The sequence below is a fragment of the Salmo salar genome, chromosome ssa06, assembly GCF_905237065.1.
Source record: "Salmo salar chromosome ssa06, Ssal_v3.1, whole genome shotgun sequence".
Classification (NCBI taxonomy): domain Eukaryota; kingdom Metazoa; phylum Chordata; class Actinopteri; order Salmoniformes; family Salmonidae; genus Salmo; species Salmo salar.
Window position 1 is genome coordinate 30,246,441 of NC_059447.1, and position 18,873 is coordinate 30,265,313.

An 18,873-nucleotide genomic window follows, 5' to 3' on the forward strand; every position below is an offset into this window, starting at 1 on the left:
TATAAGTTAAACAGGTCACCTAGACAGGCCTTGATGCAAAGTAGTCCTCCCCAATCTGAGGTCGCTTAGAACCAAAGTAGTGGTCACAGTTGAGGATGGGGCAGTCAGTGAACTCCAGCCTGTAGTCATAGAACAGTGTGGCCTGTCTGGGTGAGTCCTCAGGGCCTCCAGTGAAGCCACACTCCCCCAGAGAGCTGTCTGGCGGTAGGAAGGACTCCTGGGAGGGAACTCTGGTTCTGAACACCTGCAGGCTGGTGGTCTGGATCCCAACCCGCTCCTCGATCACCCTGAACAGGCTGGACACCCTGGTGCTCCTGGGAAGAACCACCTCAAAGCTCCCTGGATGGGCTCCTCCGTAGTCAAATGGTATAAGTCTGATACTCAGAAGAATGAACCTGGAACATGTTTGGAAATAGAATAGGTGGATGATAAATATACTGTCTCTTATGATCAGCTATGCTATTTTATACTCCTTACTGTGCAATACAAGGTCTTAATGAGATGTGTCCCAAAGTGATTTAGAGCTGATCACAGAGTTACAAGGTCAGAAATAGCTTTGTCCTGAGAGAAGGTTGGTTGTCATGGTTAACCTCACAGACTGGCTGTTTTGGTATAGCAGCAATTTGTGGGCAGATCCTACATATTTACTGTTTATCAGTGCTGCTTGTTTGTTCCAATTGAACCACAAGAATTTGTGAAACAATTCATCTTGAGTACAAATAGTTGGCTTTTAGCTTTGCCCCATTTTACACAGGCGACTTCGAACCTCAGCATAAACATAAATGGCTGACATGTATTTTCAATGAGAGTTAATTTTAAGTGGACCTCTCTGGGTGATGTACTGTAGCATGAGTATTTCTGTGTGTATAGATACTGTATGTCTGAGTGCTTGTTTGTGCAGTATGTACTGTATGTGAATGTCTTACCTGTTTGTCTCAGGAGGTAGTGGGCTCCACAATACCAGCTGACAGTTAGGACTGGGCTGTAGCTTCTCTCTAGTGATCGCCAAACAGCAGGGAACAGCATTCTCTTCTCTCTCATCCTTACCTTCCACTCTTTCAAACAGAATGGTAAAACATCAATAGAAACCAATAGAAACATGCTCAAACATCCACACTAGAATGTTTGAGAATGGCGTGTGTGTAGAATGGCGCCGGAGAGGATGGCTGACGTTTTACGTGCTACTAACCAACTGTTATTTTGTTTGTTTTTTTGCGTTGTTTGTAACTTAATATTTTAACTTATTTTGTACATAATGTTGCTGCTACCGTCTCTTATGACCGAAAATAACTTCACGGACATCAGAACAGCGAATACTCACCACGAACTGGTAGTAGCTTTTTCCTTTAACGAGTCCAACAAGTCCGACGTGAAGGATATACTGCCTTCCTGGGAACAGGCCCAAATCCCCGTCATTTGCGTGAAGAGAAGACGGAGAAAAAGGGGGCGGAGGTCGGGATGACTTCAGAGAATTCGTAGGTGAGCGAGTAAAACACCACTGCCATCCGTTCTATTGGCAAACATGCAATCATTGGAAAATAAAATCGATGACCTACGAGCAAGATTAAACTACCAACAGGACATTAAAAACTGTAATATCTTATGTTTCACTGAGTCGTGCCTGAACGACAACATGAACATCATACAGCTGGCGGGTTTTACACTTTATCGGCAGAATAGAACAGCAGCCTCTGGTAAGACAAGGGGTGGCGGTCTATGTATATTTGTAAACAACAGCTGGTGTACGATATCTAAGGACGTCTCGAAGTTTTGTTTGCCTGAGGTAGAGTATCTCATGATAAGCTGTAGACCACACTATCTACCGAGAGAGTTTTCATCTGTATTTTTCATAGCTGTCTACATATCACCACAGACCGATACTGGCACTAAGACCACACGCAATGAGCTGTATACTGCCATAAGCAAACAGGAAAACGCTCATCCAGAGGCGGTGCTCCTAGTGGCCAGGGACTTTAATGCAGGGAAACTTACATCCGTTTTACCAAATTTCCACCAGCATGTTAAATGTGCAACCAGAGGGGAAAAAAACTAGACCACCTGTACTCCACACACAGAGACGTGTACAAAGCTCTTCGTCACCCTCCATTTGGCAAATCTGACCATAATTCTATCCTCCTGATTCCTGCTTACAAGCAAAAATTAAAGCAGGAAGCACCAGTGACTCGGTCAATCAAAAAGTGGTCAGATGAAGCAGATGCTAAGCTACAAGACTTGTTTGCTAGCACAGACTGGAATATGTTCCGGGATTCTTCTGATGGCATTGAGGAGTGCACCACTTCAGTCACCGGCTTCATCAATAAGTGCATCGATGATGTCGTCCCCACAGTGACTGTACGTACATACCCCAACCAGAAGCCATGGATTACAGGCAACATCCGCACTGAGCTAAAGGGTAGAGCTGCCACTTTCAAAGAGCGGGACTCTAACCCGGAAGCTTATGAGAAATGCCACTACGCCCTCTAACGAACCATCAAACAGGCAAAGTGTCAATACAGGACTAAGATCAAATTGTACTACACCGGCTCCGATGCTCGTCGGATGTGGCAGGGCTTGCAAACTATTATAGACTACAAAGAGAAGCACAGCTGAGAGCTGCCCAGTAACACAAGCCTACCAGTCAAGCTAAATTACTTGTATGCTCGCTTCAAGGCAAGTAATACTGAAACACGCATGAGAGCATCAGCTATACCGGATGACTGTGTGATCACGCTCTCCGCAGCCGATGTGAGTAAGACCTTTAAGCAGGTCAACATTCACAAGGCCGCAGGGCCAGACGTATTACCAGGATGTTTACTCCGAGCATGCGCTGACCAACTGGCAAGTGTCTTCACTGACATTTTCAACCTCTCCCTGTCTGAGTCTGTAATACCAACATGTTTTAAGCAGACCACCATAGTCCCTGTGCCAAAGAACACTAAGGTAACCTGCCTAAATGACTACTGACCCGTAGCACTCACGTCTGTATCCATGAAGTGCTTTGAAAGGCTGGTAATAGCTCACATCAACACTATTATCCCAGAAATTTTAGACCCACTCCAATTTGCATACCACCCTAACAGATCCACAGACGATGCAATCTCTATTGCACTCCACACTGCCCTTTCCCACCTGGACAAAAGGAACACCTATGTGAGAATGCTATTCATTGACTACAGCTCAGAGTTCAACACCATAGTACCCTCAAAGCTCATCACTAAGCTAAGGACCCTGGGACTAAACACCTCCCTCTGCATCTGGATCCTGGACTTCCTGACGGGTCGCCCCCAGGTGGTAAGGGTAGGTAACAACACATCCGCCACGCTGATCCTCAACATCGGGACCCCTCAGGTGTGCATGCTCAGTCCCCTCCTGTACCCCCGTTCACTCATGACTGCACGGCCAGGCACGACTCCACCACCATCATTAAGTTTGCAGATGACACTACAGTGGTAGGCTTGATCACCGACAACGACGAGACAGCCTATAGGGAGAAGGTCAGAGACCTGGCCGTGTGGTGCCAGGACAACAACCTCTCCCTCAGCGTGATCAAAACAAAGGAGATGATTGTGGACTACAGGAAAAGGAGGACCGAGCACGCCCCCATTCTCATCAATGGGGCTGTAGTGGAGCAGGTTGAGAGCTTCAAGTTTCTTGGTGACAGTCGTGAAGAGGGCACGACAAAACCTATTCCCCTCAGGAGACTGAAAAGATTTGGCATGGGTCCTCAGATCCTCAAAAGGTTTTACAGATGCACCATCGAGAGCATTCTGACGGGTTGCATCACTGCCTGGTATGGCAACTGCTCGGACTCTGACCGCAAGGGACTACAGAGGGTAGTGTGTACGGCCCAGTACATCACTGGGGCCAAGCTTCCTGCCATCCAGGACCTCTATACCAGCCGGAGTCAGAGGAAGGCACTAAAAATTGTCAAAGACTCCAGCCACCCTAGTCATAGACTGTTCTCTCTGCTACTGCACGGCAAGCGGTACTGGACTGCCAAGTCTAGGTCCAAGAGACTTCTAAACAGCTTCTACCTCCAAGCCATAAGACTCTTGAACATCTAATCAAATGGCTACCCAGACTATTTGCATTACCCTCCCCCCTTTTACACTGCTGCTACTCTCTGTTATTACGTATCTATGTATAGTCACTTTAATAACTCTACCTACATGTACATATTACCTCAATTGCCCCCACACATTGACTCTGTACTGGCACCCCTGTATATAGCCTCGCTATTGTTATTTTACTGCTGCTCTTTAATTATTTGTTACTTTTATTTAACTGCATTGTTGGTTGGGGCTTGTAAGTAAGCATTTCACTGTAATGACTACACCTGTTGTATTCGGGGCGCATGTGACAAATACAATTTGATTTGATTTGATTTGAATGGCATGCTGATTTTGCTTTACCTTACTCTCTGTAGTTGGTTGCTCATGTCCCTGTAATCAATCTCGCCATCGTTGCCTCTCCTCAGTAGCTGAGACAGCAGATCCAGCTGAAATTGCAGACATGGAATCCCCAAATCTGTCATACCTAAGGATGTAAGGGATTTTCAATTTGAACTTATTGCTTTTTATACCAGAGACAATCTACAGAAATTGTGGCTATTATATGTCCATTATAAAGTGCTAATCCCCTAGATAGTGTTCTTATATCAATGATGATGCGATCTCCCCAGTGAATCAGCCATTGAATGGCTCTATCCACAGAGGCATTAGCCAAGAGTTAAATAAAGTTTAAATAAAATTTAAATAAATAAATAAAAGAGGCCTGAATGTTGGATTTAAGGCTGACTGTGCTCCTTGGTTCTCCTTGGCTCCAACTTTCTGAAGGATTAATGTTTTCTTCTGAAGAAACTTACAGTATACTCAATGTCTGGGGCCTGAAGGACAAAAGGAACATTGTTCTGTTTTTGTTTCCCAGAACGAGCTGTTATCTGTGGGGGGTGGGAGGGCCACTTATAAGCTCTCCAGGAAATGAACAAGTGCTTGCATTCTAAGCAGTCTGAATCAGAACACTGACCATGAGCACTTATATATCTTCAATAAAAACCCACAGTCAGTGGCATTCAGATAGGACTGACTCAGGAGTCTCATAAAACGGTTTGTAATTGCTTGCCCCAGTGGTTTTCTTTATGTTACATTTAAAGGAGCTGAGAACAGCCAGTTACATTTGACCTTACTTTTCAAGGGGTCTACAGTGGAAAGAATCATCACAACATTTCTAAATGGAACTCACTGAAACATGCCAGAGTGAACTACTAGCATTGAAAATAGTATTTGGACTCATTATGAGGTAATCCTTTGGCATACCTTAATTGCAGCCATGAGCCCCAGATGAAAGCTTTGAGATAGATTTTCCAGCTGATATTGGGTCATTTGGCTGGGAATGAGGGTATAACAGAGCAGAAGAGGGATGGATTACCCAGCTCAAAGTCCTCGGGGCCGATGGTACCAGTGCTGTCTGTATCACACAGGCTGAACAGCTCCACTGCCTGTTCCTGGTGCTCCTGGAGCCAGAGAATCATGTGATCCAGAAACTGCTCATACTCCGTCTGGTCGGACCTAAAGGCCTGGCAGGTTTTCTCTAAGGCGGCCTTACGGGATGAAACACAAAACCATTATCACAGTGCTATGTTGCATAACACTTTTAGGCTAGGTTCTCACAAGGTGCATTTGAGAGTCCTCACATTGCTACTACGCACTACGTATAAGGCTCCTGATGTACACTTCTGGTCAAAAGTTTTAGAACAACTCATTCAAGGGTTTTTCTTTATTTGTTCTATTTTCTACATTGTAGAATAACAGTGAAACGTCAAAACTATGAAATAACACTAATGGAATCATGTAGTAACCGAAAAAGTGTTAAACAAATCAAAATATGTTTTATATTTGATATTCTTCAAAGTAGCCACCCTTTGCCTTGATGACAGCTTTGCACACTCTTGGCATTCTCTCAACCAGCTTCATGAGGTAAAAGGGAAAGGGGGATACCTAGTCAGTTAGTCACCTGGAATGCATTTCAATTAACAGGTGTGCCTTCTTAAAAGTTAACTTGTGGAATTTCTTTCCTTCTTAATGTGTTTGAGCCAATCAGTTGTGTTGTGACAAGGTAGGGGTGGTATACAGAAGATAGCCCTATTTGGTAAAAGACCAAGTCCATATTATGGCAAGAACAGCTCAAATAAGCAATGAGAAACGACAGTCCATCATTACTTTAAGACATGAAGATCAGTCAATATGGAACATTTCAAGAAATTTGAAAGTTTCTTCATGTGCAGTCGTAAAAACCATCAAGCGCTATGATAAAACTGTCTCTCATGAGGACCGCCACAGGAAAGGAAGACCCAGAGTTACCTCTGCTGCAGAGGATAAGTTCATTAGAGTTACCAACCTCAGAAATTGCTTTTTTGGTTACTACATGACTTTTTTGGTTACTACATGATTCCATTAGTGTTATTTCATAGTTTTGATGTCTTCACTATTATTCTACAATGTAGAAAATAGTACAAATAAAGAAAAACCCTTGAATGAGTAGGTGTTCTGAAACTTTTGACCGGCGGTGTATATTTGAGTATTATGTGTTGCACCATACCATGTTCTTCTCATCTTTGGTCAGTATAATAGCCCTCTTCTTTTTCTTCTCCTTCACTATGTCCTGGTTGATAGGTGTTCCAGGGTATGAGGCAGTACTGGGCTCTGTGTTTGGATCTGAGGTGGTCTCAGTGCTGGTCTTCAGTGTCTCACTCTGGGCTCTGAAGACGAAGAGAAATGAGTTACGCTGGTTCCAAAATATGTTTCTTTTTCCATTTCCTTTTAATAGTACAATGTTTGAGTCGTGATTCAACAAACCTTTTCAATTAGATACAGACTTGACATTGACCAAAATAGAATGGGAAATGAAGACTGACGTAATGGGAAATGAAGACTGACAAAGGACAAACCAGGGTTTGCAATGTCTCATCCTTCCTCCCTATCTATAACAATGAGGGCAGGAAACAACATAGTGGTGACTAGTTAAACACCAAGCGCCAGAGTGTGCTGGTTACTGCTCTCCCAGGTTTCCTTTCAGTCCCTTCCCTGAGAGAGAGAGCTCTGCTGGGGTTGGAGAAGGATGCCCCCCCCCCCCAGACACAGGAAATTCCATCTGGAGACTGGGGAGCCTGGTGTAGAGCTCCTCAGGGGGACACGTCAGCTCTGGGTCTGGGGTGTAGACCGAACCCTCCCAGCAGATATCCAGACCAGGCCGGGGGGCAGAGGGCACCTATGAGCCCCACAGACTGTGGCTGTGAGGGGGGTATGATGGGTGCATGGGGTGGGGGTGGTGAGCAACAGCAGGTAGAAGACTAATAACTTTGAACTATATGAGTCAGCCCTGCAATGCAGTGTCCAGTCAGGAAACTGATCAAGAGTAAAGCACCAGCAGATGCCAACAGCAATACAGATGTTCATAGACTATAAGATTGCCTGTTATACTAGATACTGAATGGTCAGGCCCTAACATTTTTACCAGTCCTCCATTAAAACATTGCCTCATAACCTATAACCTATGAAACGTTTTACCCCAATGTATGACAGTCTATAATATGTAATACATACTGTCTAATATTATGTAATGGTAAAAAGATAGTCTGAGATCATCAAAGTATCCAATTGTGTACATGTTTCCCCTTTCACAAACACCTGTCCTCTGAGAAAACGGAAACATATTCTTTGTGTTCATTTCACAGGGGAGCCAAAGGATTACCCCTTTGGGTAATTACTGACAAAAGAGAAACTTTTGATCTGATTACTGACAAAAGAGAAACATCACAAGAGAATCTACAAATGAAACCACTTAGGCCACCATGAAAAAGCCCTGTCTCAGTCATTCTGGTATGAAGGAAAAATGTCAGGGCACAAACACACAGCATCAGTAGTGAACTACATAACACATCTTCTTTTACTACCCAGACTGATATACCAGTATACCCTCAAGTGAAAAAATCTATAGAAACTTAAGCACACGAGCAAAGGAAAATTCTTCACACGCGTATCTTCCCTCTCATTGGCTAGAATGTTCCCACCTGATCTCGCCTGCCTACCATCGTTGAGGACATGCATTTCCATTATTAGAGCGGCCCCTCGAATACCCCTTTTGCCCTAAGAACAGCCTCAATTTGTCAGGGCATGGACTCTACAAGGTGTCGAAAGCATTCCACAGGGATGCTGGCCCATCTTGACTCCAATGCTTCACACAGTTGTGTCCAGTTGGCTGGATGTTCTTTGGGTAGTGGACCATTCTTGATACAAACAGGAAACTGTTAGTGAAAAAAACCCAGCAGCGTTGCAGTTCTTGACACAAACCGATGCACCTGGCACCTACTACCATACCTGTTCAAAGACACTTAAATCTTTTGTCTTGCCTATTCACACTCTGAATGGCACACATACACAATCCATGTCTCAATTGTGTCAAAGCTTTAAAAATATTATTTAACCTGTCTCCTCCCCTTCATCTACACTGATTGAAGTGAATTTAACAAGTGACATCAATAAGGGATCATAGCTTTCACCTGGTCAGTCTATGTCATGGAAAGATCAGCTGTTCTGTTTTGAATACTCAGTGTGTAGCAACATATTGTGTTACAACGCCCCCTGTTGGAAGTAAAGTAGGCCTACTGTGATTTTACTGTCAAGGTGTGTTGTTACAATGTTGTCATGTGAAATTAAATGTGTCCATTGGTTTAGCATTGTTGACAATGCATAAAAACATATATTCCACCATATTTTCAATGCAGCTCCATTAATTATTTTAGGCTGGCGGTTTTGCCGTTGCCCGAGAAATATAACAGGTGTTTTCGAAGTTGTTCTTATAACAAAAGTCACAAGCTACTTACTTATTTTTACGTTTGGAGGCCTCATGTTTTTTCGGCATAATTTCTTCTTGTCTTATCCTACTTTTTGTTTGCTGGAAATCTTGCTAGGCACCATGTTGACACGTTGCCAAGGGAGGTGACAAGCATGACCATTAAAAGGTTACCTGCACAAAGCCAAAAAGGAGTCGGGGTCTGTGCAAGTGATAGTAGCTGATAGTAGATTCACGAGTATATAGTTCATACATTTTTCATAGCTGCCTATAGTATACTTTATTGACTTATGAACGTTAGTGAAACATATTTTATTTGAAGCCAGTGTTTTTAACAATAGTCAAATAATAATGAACATTCAATCTTGTTCATATCGTTTATTCATCTCTTTACCACTAGATGCCAGCATTTTCATCAACTGCACTTCTGATACCAACACCTAGTTACATTATAATAATCCTAAACTGTGATACTCTGTTCTTTATCCACAGCGCTGTTTTAAGAGACCATGTATTCTCTGTTTTATGTAATCACAGAATGACTGGCTCCTGCTAAGGCGTCCAGCTGACATAAATAGGATCTTAGGGATTTTGTCATTCTTGGTGACAGGAGAAGTTCACAGATCCCTGCATGTTCAGGAACATGAGACGAGACAAATTGTCAGATTACTCCCTGGCGTCAATTCACATTCTGAGCTAAGGTACTGTCAGCTGTAGCGGTGGAGGGCTCAAGCATAGCAGCAGCTCTGCCTCTGGTTCCATGTGAAGGGATTTAAGAAACAAGCTTCTCTATTCATGGCACGGCTGTATTCTTTTGTATGCAGGCTGCAGGACATTGTAGACACTAAAGGCAGGCTGCATCTGAGACACTGTGGCAGTGGGATTGAAGAAAAAGAAATCTAAGGATGGGCTGAGTCTGCCAACTAGACTGAAGTGAGAGAAACATCCAATAGGGGCCAACAGATGTGACACCATACATACGTTGAGCTCCATAGGAAGTTGCTGAGGGGAGGACGACTCATAATAATGGCTGGAACGGAGGAAATGGAACATGGATACCATGTGTTTGATATATTTGATACCATTCCACTAATTCCGCTCCAGCCATTACCATGAGTCAGTCGTCCCAAATTAAGGTGCCACCAACCTGTGTTGAGCTCTCTTATCCACCTGACTTCAGCCTAAAACTCTTCAACCTCTAAAAGGTTATTTGGGAATAGTCTATTTGGCAGAGGAGAGACACTGTGGAAACAGAACGGACCAAAGTACTAGACAGTGTTTGTTTTGTTAAGTAAAGTTCAATACTCGCCACCACTGTGGAACTAGTTGGTATTCCACCCCTACACACTCTGTCTCTGTGTTCTGTTCTGCTGCTGTGTTCTGTTGGAATCCTCAGTGTAGCGTTACTTCCAGGCCAGCATGGGCTCAGTGGGTGTTCCTGTACACTGCGCTGCCCTGTGATGCCCTAGCACTGCCTACCGCTGCGTGGCTGGACTGAAGAGCAGGTTGGCGGGCAACTTCTCATTCCTCCACCTCCTCTTCCCAGCTGGTTGGCAGGCAACTTTTCATTCCTCCACCTCCTCTTCCCAGCTGGTTGGCGGGCAACTTCTCATTCCTCCACCTCCTCTTCCCAGCTGGTTGGCGGGCAACTTCTCATTCCTCCACCTCCTCTTCCCAGCTGGTTGGTGGGCAACTTTTCATTCCTCCACCTCCTCTTCCCAGCTGGTTGGCGGGCAACTTTTCATTCCTCCACCTCCTCTTCCCAGCTGGTTGGCGGGCAACTTTTCATTCCTCCACCTCCTCTTCCCAGCTGGTTGGCGGGCAACTTCTCATTCCTCCACCTCCTCTTCCCAGCTGGTTGGCGGGCAACTTTTCATTCCTCCACCTCCTCTTCCCAGCTGGTTGGCGGGCAACTTTTCATTCCTCCACCTCCTCTTCCCAGCTGGTTGGCGGGCAACTTCTCATTCCTCCACCTCCTCTTCCCAGCTGGTTGGCAGGCAACTTCTCATTCCTCCACCTCCTCTTCCCAGCTGGTTGGCGGGCAACTTTTCATTCCTCCACCTCCTCTTCCCAGCTGGTTGGCGGGCAACTTCTCATTCCTCCACCTCCTCTTCCCAGCTGGTTGGCAGGCAACTTTTCATTCCTCCACCTCCTCTTCCCAGCTGGTTGGCGGGCAACTTTTCATTCGTCCACCTCCTCATCCCAGCTGGCGGTGGGCACCTTCTCATTCGCCCACCTCCTCATCCCAGCTGGCGGTGGGCACCTTCTCACCAGACTCAGATGATGGAGCATCCGCTCATCTCTGTCTGGGTTTCTCCTCACTGTTTCCAGGTCATCATCTTAGTCTAACTTTTAGTTCAGTTTTGGTTCATTTATAATGACATTTATTGTCTGTAATAACCACTGAACCATAGCAGTCATTTTGATTTTCACACAAAGCCATTTTTATTTGTGAGCAGCAGAGCAGTGCCAATTCACTTGCCAATAACACCCAGTGCCTCGCTGAGAACAGTGAACCTCAGCAGGTCATTGCTTTTGAACATCAGTCAAAAATAAAGTCAGCCAAAACTCTCTTGAGCACAGCATGTTCAGGAGCCCTGACTATGCCACAAACCATAAATCAATTCATCACCAACTGTGGGGCCAACAGCAGTAGAAAACAAAGGGATATATCCAATGCCTATTTTCAGGGAGGTATCATTGAAGTTGATGTAACACAGCTTTAGAAAGAGACCATTAAACAGTGTCCTTGAGACGGGAGAATAAGCACAAGCAACCTCCCATAAGCCATTGCTATCCAGGATTATGACTAATCTTTCATTCCAAAATGCACCTGACTAAAGACTATCTAGATTAATGCCCCTGCTAGACTATACTTGGTCCATTATGTACTGTATGTAATTAATGCAAATATGATCCTCATGCAGTATAAATGTGCAATGAGTATCTGTGATATTGTTCAAGGGCATTGTTTTTGAATGTCAATTCTAGCCTGCAGTGCAGTGCACAACAAACTCCAGACAAAAAGGGAAGTGCTTCTTTTGACAGTGAGACTAATTGCTGTATATCTTGTCCTGTGATGCATTATGATGCTGTGCTGTGTTTCTGAGTTCAATCAGTCTCTTCTTAGTAAAGTTGCTCTGGCTGTGTCCTGGTGGTGGCTGGTGACTGGTTTGTTGTTGTACACTGAGTATATCAAACATTAAATACACCTTCCTTATATACCCACTTTTGACCTCAGAAAAGCCTCAGTTCATAAGGGCATGGACTCTACAAGGAGGGATGCTGGCCTATGTTGACTCCAATGCTTCCCACAGTTGTGTCAAGTTGGCTGGATGTCGTTTGGGTGGTGGACCGTTCTTGATACACACAGGAAACTGTTTAGGGTGAAAAACCCAGCAGTGTTGAAGTTCTTGACACAAACCGGCGTGCCTGGCACCTACTACCATACCCTGTTAAAAGGGACTTAAACCTTTGGTCTTTCCCATTCACCCTCTGAATGGCACACATACACAATCCATGTCTCAATTGTCTCAATGCTTAAAAATCATTTTTTAACATGTCTCCTCCTCTTCATCTACACTGGTTGAAGTGGATTCAACAAATGACATCAATAAGGGATCATAGCTTTCACCTGGACACACCTGGTCAGTCTATGTCATGGAAGGAGCAGATGTTCTTAATGTTTTGTATACTTCAACTACTGCAGCTTCACAGTGGGACTTGGCAGAGCAAAAAAGAAGATCAGAGAGAGAGGAGGATTGGGAAGAGTGTGATGGAGAGGTGGCGTGCTGCTCATGTCCTCTTCAGTTCAGTCACATGAAGATACACAATGCAAGTGGGTAGCACTCTCACATCCGAGGCCACCAAGGGCTATATCCCACTGAATCAAAAGGTGAGGATCTACTGTGGGGTTAAATAAATAAAATTAAAATAAAATTAAAATAATCCCTGTAGGGTCTATGAGACTGGTGGAAATCTATTTGTTCCTTTTCCAATCCTCAGATTACTCCTGTGGTGCTACCCAACAGCAAATATGCTGTCTGATCACTGAGAACAACTTGGCACTGTGTATTTTCAGTTATTTATAGACAAAGGAAAATGCCACATTTGCAAATACCAGTCCCATTATGATTAGACAATACAAATATGGACAATGTACATAGACTTTTCATATGGATGACATCATCTGATCATTTAATGAGATTTCAAAACTATAACTGCATTAAATCACAATCTTTTATCAATTTCCTCAAATGAGGAGATGCACTGTAGCTAACCCTTCAGCAGTGAATAGTCACAGAGAACAGCTCAGTCTAATGGACTCAGCTCTTATTCTCAGATTGATATAGGATCTAATCATGGGGCAACAGCATAACAGAGATCACTTTGAAAACCGCCCTCTGAAGTCAGTTCAAAGTGACATTTAATTGGCTGCATTCCCTCTGTGGATATAAATAAATAAGATCTTGAAGAAAAAGGACAGGAGGCAGCTTTTAATCCTGTCGCTTTGATTCGGCAGGCGGCAGAGAGTGGAAGCAGGGTGGCATGGCGTGCTGGCCTGTGAGTGGAGGTGAGGACAGAGAGCATGGCTGAAGGCTAGGGAACACGAAGACCTCAGCCAGCTGCCCCGAGAGCGAGGACAGTCAGAGGGTTGGAGAGCCTCACTGCTAAAGGGATGAGACTGAACCACTTTGACTAGAGAGTGGCTCATCCCATCTGGTCTCCTGCATTAGGAGTAGTATTGTCTGTGTAGGGAGCTACTTGCAGACTGCTTCACCAAGGCAGTGTGTGGTGTGGTTAGAACATACTGTATGAAGGACACTGCGCACACTGCAGTATATCACTTCAAATACACAAACCTCTACTTTGTTTAAATTGAGGCCATGTTTTAGATACCACACTCTCCATGTATGTGCGTCATCATGTCAAAAAGCATTCCAATTCTGGTTTATATTTGGTTGCAGATGCGTCATAGTCAGAGCAATCCTTAGGTGAACCTGTCTATTATATATTCTGAAATTTGGTTAATTGAGGTGACTTTCTGACTCACTGACTTGTTCAGTTGCTCTGCTGGAGATGGGCTGAGAGCTCTTTATGTGTCATGTTTATTTGAAATCTTATTGGTTAGATTTGGAGATGCAGGATTTCATGATCTTTTGTACTCTGGCAGCAGCAGCCTGCAGAGACAGACTTGAATTTCACACTTGCTGAACATTTGCAACTGATTATTTAGTGAGTACTTTAGCTGAGAAAATGTTACTGCCAAACTTCTATCAAGACAGCCAGTGTCATTTGCCTTGTGTCTTTGATGTGCATCATCGATGTACGTGTCGGCTGCAATAGAACCATTCAGAATACATTCTGATTGGTTCTGGTCATTAAATCACTGTCACGTTTCTCCAAACAGCAAGAGAGAAAACCCAACGTTCAAGGCTGGTTTCCACTGAGATTATTAAAAACCTATTGTCTTTCTCCTCTCCCTCAGCCACAGGAGGTCAGCCTGTGGCAGATACATATCAGCCTCTATTGAGTGGAATTAATTGGGAAGAGCTGGACTGTGCCGTGGTGGTACATTCTCTCTCCCTCTTCAGTTCCTACCCCTGGCTGGCTCGAGCATCCATAATCCCCCTTTTCACAGGGAGGGGAGGTGGCTTGTGCTGCAGTTCCTTCATAATAAGACAATGTTAATATTCTGTGTTGTGAGCTATGCATCAGAGCGCCGGTCAGAGGATCGGAATGGCACGTCGCGGGAATACCCATGAGCGCAGCTGTGTCGGTTTGTCGGAGACATGCTGTATTTCTTAACACTTACACACATGGCACACGTCACACACACGTAATACACACATGCACTTGCAAAGATATATGCACATATACACAGCACAAAGACATGACGTTGGATAAAATAAATCCAAGGTGTTTTACAAATGCAATACTGTACAAACAAACTGAGTAATTTTTCATTCATAATATGCCCTTGTTGTTGAGTCATGAAGCTGTTGTGATTGGCTCCCATGATCCCAGAATACTACAATAACCTTAACTAATTAAAGGCATGTTTGCACATCATGATCAGCTGCTGCTGTCGTCACAGTTCTACACACACACACACACACACACACACACACACACACACACACACACACACACACACACACACACACACACACACACACACACACACACACACACACACACATACACACTCACCACATACACTGCTGCTACTGTCTATTATCTATCCTGTTACCTAGTCACTTTACGCCTACCTATATGTACAGTACATAGCTACCTCAATTACCTTGTACCCCTGCACGTCGACTCTGTACTGGTACTCCCTGTATATAGCCATGTTATTTTCTACTCCCTATATATAGCCATGTTATTTTCTACTCCCTTTATATAGCCATGTTATTTTCTACTCCCTGTATATAGCCATGTTATTTTCTACTCCCTGTATATAGCCATGTTATTGTCTACTCCCTGTATATAGCCATGTTATTTTCTACTTGCTGTATATAGCCATGTTATTTTCTACTCCCTGTATATAGCCATGTTATTTTCTACTCCCTGTATATAGCCATGTTATTTTCTACTCCCTGTATATAGCCATGTTATTGTCTACTCCCTGTATATAGCTGTGTTTTTTTTACTCATTATTTGTATTTGTTTTTCACTGTGTATTTATTCCTTGTGTCCCTATTTACATTTTTTATAAAACGTTGTATCTTATCTTTAACTCTGCATTGTTAGAAAAGGACCTGTAAATAAACATTTTGCTGTTATCCTACACCTGTTGTCTTCAAAGCATGTGAAAATAAATGGTGATTTGATTTGACATAGTCGCTGTGCCTGAATAATTCCCCTTGCCATGCAAACTCTCCATTTGAGAGGGCCTAATTACATAACCCCATCAATCTTCCTCTGCTCATTTCCAAAGCCCTGAAAAAGTAACACAGTGTTCAGAAAACACAACAACAGATTAACATCAGCTCAGAGAAATGAGGCCTGGCTATCTCAGAGGAAATGGCTGTACAGAGCAGAGTACACTAGATCTGAGTGATGTTGTTGTTTAGGAGGCAATGAGCGAGGGAGGGAGGTAGAGATTAGGACACTGGGCTGCAGCCCAGGGGGATGTCATGTCGGGTGTGGAGCACTCTGGGAGATTGCCACAGTAACCTTCAAAGAAGGGGCCCCAGCTGTTTGACGGCCTGGCTCTCTAATAAACCTAGTCAATGTCAGTCAGTCACACTGAATAACAGCAGCCAGCGTCTGTCTGGCATGCAAATCAGTCCAAATGAAATGGAATGGATGAGAGGATACGGGATGCATCTCTATATCTAGGTTACATTTTCTCCCTGGTCCAACTTTCATATCCTATGAGAATGCCTATGTTTTTGTCTGTGAAAACAGCTTTTGAGATTGCATGTGTGGATAAGTGTGAGCTAGTGTGAGATTGTGTGAGCTGGTGTGAGATTGTGTGAGCTAGTGTGAGCTAATGTGAGATCGTGTGACCAAGTGTGAGATCGTGTGAGATCGTGTGAGCTAGTGTAAGCTAGTGTGAGATTGTGTGAGCAGGTGTGTGCTAGTGTGCCATTATGTGTGCTAGTGTGTGAGACTTATAGAAGGCTGGTGCTGGTGCTGGTGCCGAGGTTGTTCCGTTCTCTCTCTCTCTTTGTCTGTCTGTCTGTCTGTCTGTCTGTCTGTCTGTCTGTCTGTCTGTCTGTCTGTCTGTCTGTCTGTCTGTCTGTCTGTCTGTCTGTCTGTCTGTCTGTCTGTCTGTCTGTCTGTCTGTCTGTGTGCTCAATTTCTACAGCAGAATCCTGGGACCTCATTATTCCAGCTCCAGGGGAATTGATCAAACAATGCATTTAAACAGGGAGCCATGATAATCATCCAACAGCCATCTAATTAACAGTGCTCAGGAAAACATGTACACTGCTCAAAAAAATAAAGGCAACACTAAAATAACACATCCTAGATCTGAATGAATGAAATAATCTTATTAAATACTTTATTCTTTACATAGTTGAATGTGCTGACAACAAAATCACACAAAAATAATCAATGGAAATCCAATTTATCAACCCATGGAGGTCTGGATTTGGAGTCACACTCAAAATTAAAGTGGAAAACCACACTACAGGCTGATCCAACTTTGATGTAATGTCATTAAAACAAGTAAAAATAAGGCTCAGTAGTGTATGTGGCCTCCACGTGCCTGTATGACCTCCCTACAACACCTGGGCATGCTCCTGATGAGGTGGCGGATGGTCTCCTGAGGGATCTCCTCCCAGACCTGGACTAAAGCATCCGCCAACTCCTGGACAGTCTGTGGTGCAACGTGGCGTTGGTGGATGGAGCGAGACATGATGTCCCAGATGTGCTCAATTGGATTCAGGTCTGGGGAACGGGCGGGCCAGTCCATAGCATCAATGCCTTCCTCTTGCAGGAACTGCTGACACACTCCAGCCACATGAGGTCTAGCATTGTCTTGCATTAGGAGGAACCCAGGGCCAACCGCACCAGCATATGGTCTCACAAGGGGTCTGAGGATCTCATCTCGGTACCTAATGGCAGTCAGGCTACCTCTGGCGAGCACATGGAGGGCTGTGCGGCCCCCCAAAGAAATGCCACCCCACACCATGACTGACCCACCGCCAAACCGGTCATGCTGGAGGATGTTGCAGGCAGCAGAACATTCTCCACGGCGTCTCCAGACTCTGTCACGTCTGTCACATGTGCTCAGTGTGAACCTGCTTTCATCTGTGAAGAGCACAGGGCACCAGTGGCGAATATGCCAATCTTGGTGTTCTCTGGCAAATGCCAAACGTCCTGCACGGTGTTGGGCTGTAAGCACAACCCCCACCTGTGGACGTCGGGCCCTCATACCACCCTCATGGAGTCTGTTTCTGACCGTTTGAGCAGACACATGCACATTTGTGGCCTGCTGGAGGTCATTTTGCAGGGCTCTGGCAGTGCTCCTCCTGCTCCTCCTTGCACAAAGGCGGAGGTAGCGGTCCTGCTGCTGGGTTGTTGCCCTCCTACGGCCTCCTCCACATCTCCTGATGTACTGGCCTGTCTCCTGGTAGCGCCTCCATGCTCTGGACACTACGCTGACAGACACAGCAAACCTTCTTGCCACAGCTCACATTGATGTGCCATCCTGGATGAGCTGCACTACCTGAGCCACTTGTGTGGGTTGTAGACTCCGTCTCATGCTACCACTAGAGTGAAAGCACCGCCAGCATTCAAAAGTGACCAAAACATCAGCCAGGAAGCATAGGAACTGAGACGTGGTCTGTGGTCACCACCTGCAGAACCACTCCTTTATTGGGGGTGTCTTGCTAATTGCCTATAATTTCCACCTGTTGTCTATTCCATTTGCACAACAGCATGTTAAATTTATTGTCAATCAGTGTTGCTTCCTAAGTGGACAGTTTGATTTCACAGAAGTGTGATTGACTTGGAGTTTCATTGTGTTGTTTAAGTGTTCCCTTTATTTTTTTGAGCAGTATATATTTCAGCAGCCGTCTGCCACAACATTGGAACATTTCCCACCAGAATTTTGAACCCAAGGCACAGCTCAATAAGTTAGTTGTTTGTGTTGCACAGAGGGACACAAAGAGGGTTTTTGTAAACTGTCATGATGAGGACCCGAGGAGAAAGTTAGTTCTTTATACTAATCGATGGAGAGAACATTCAGACTGTCAACACAATCTGTTACTATTGTGTCATATCATTTATTTCCATTCATCACATTTCATTTGCATGTTTATGTCATGAGTGCCCTCTGATGTTCAGAGACCAGTGTGCCACAATGGAAAGTAAACCCCCCCCCACCCGACACACACACACACACACACACACACACACACACACACACACACACACACACACACACACACACACACACACACACACACACACACACACACACACACACACACACACACACACACAGTCTCTCTCTCTCGTTCTCTCTCGTTCTCTCTCTATTTTATGACACACATAATAATT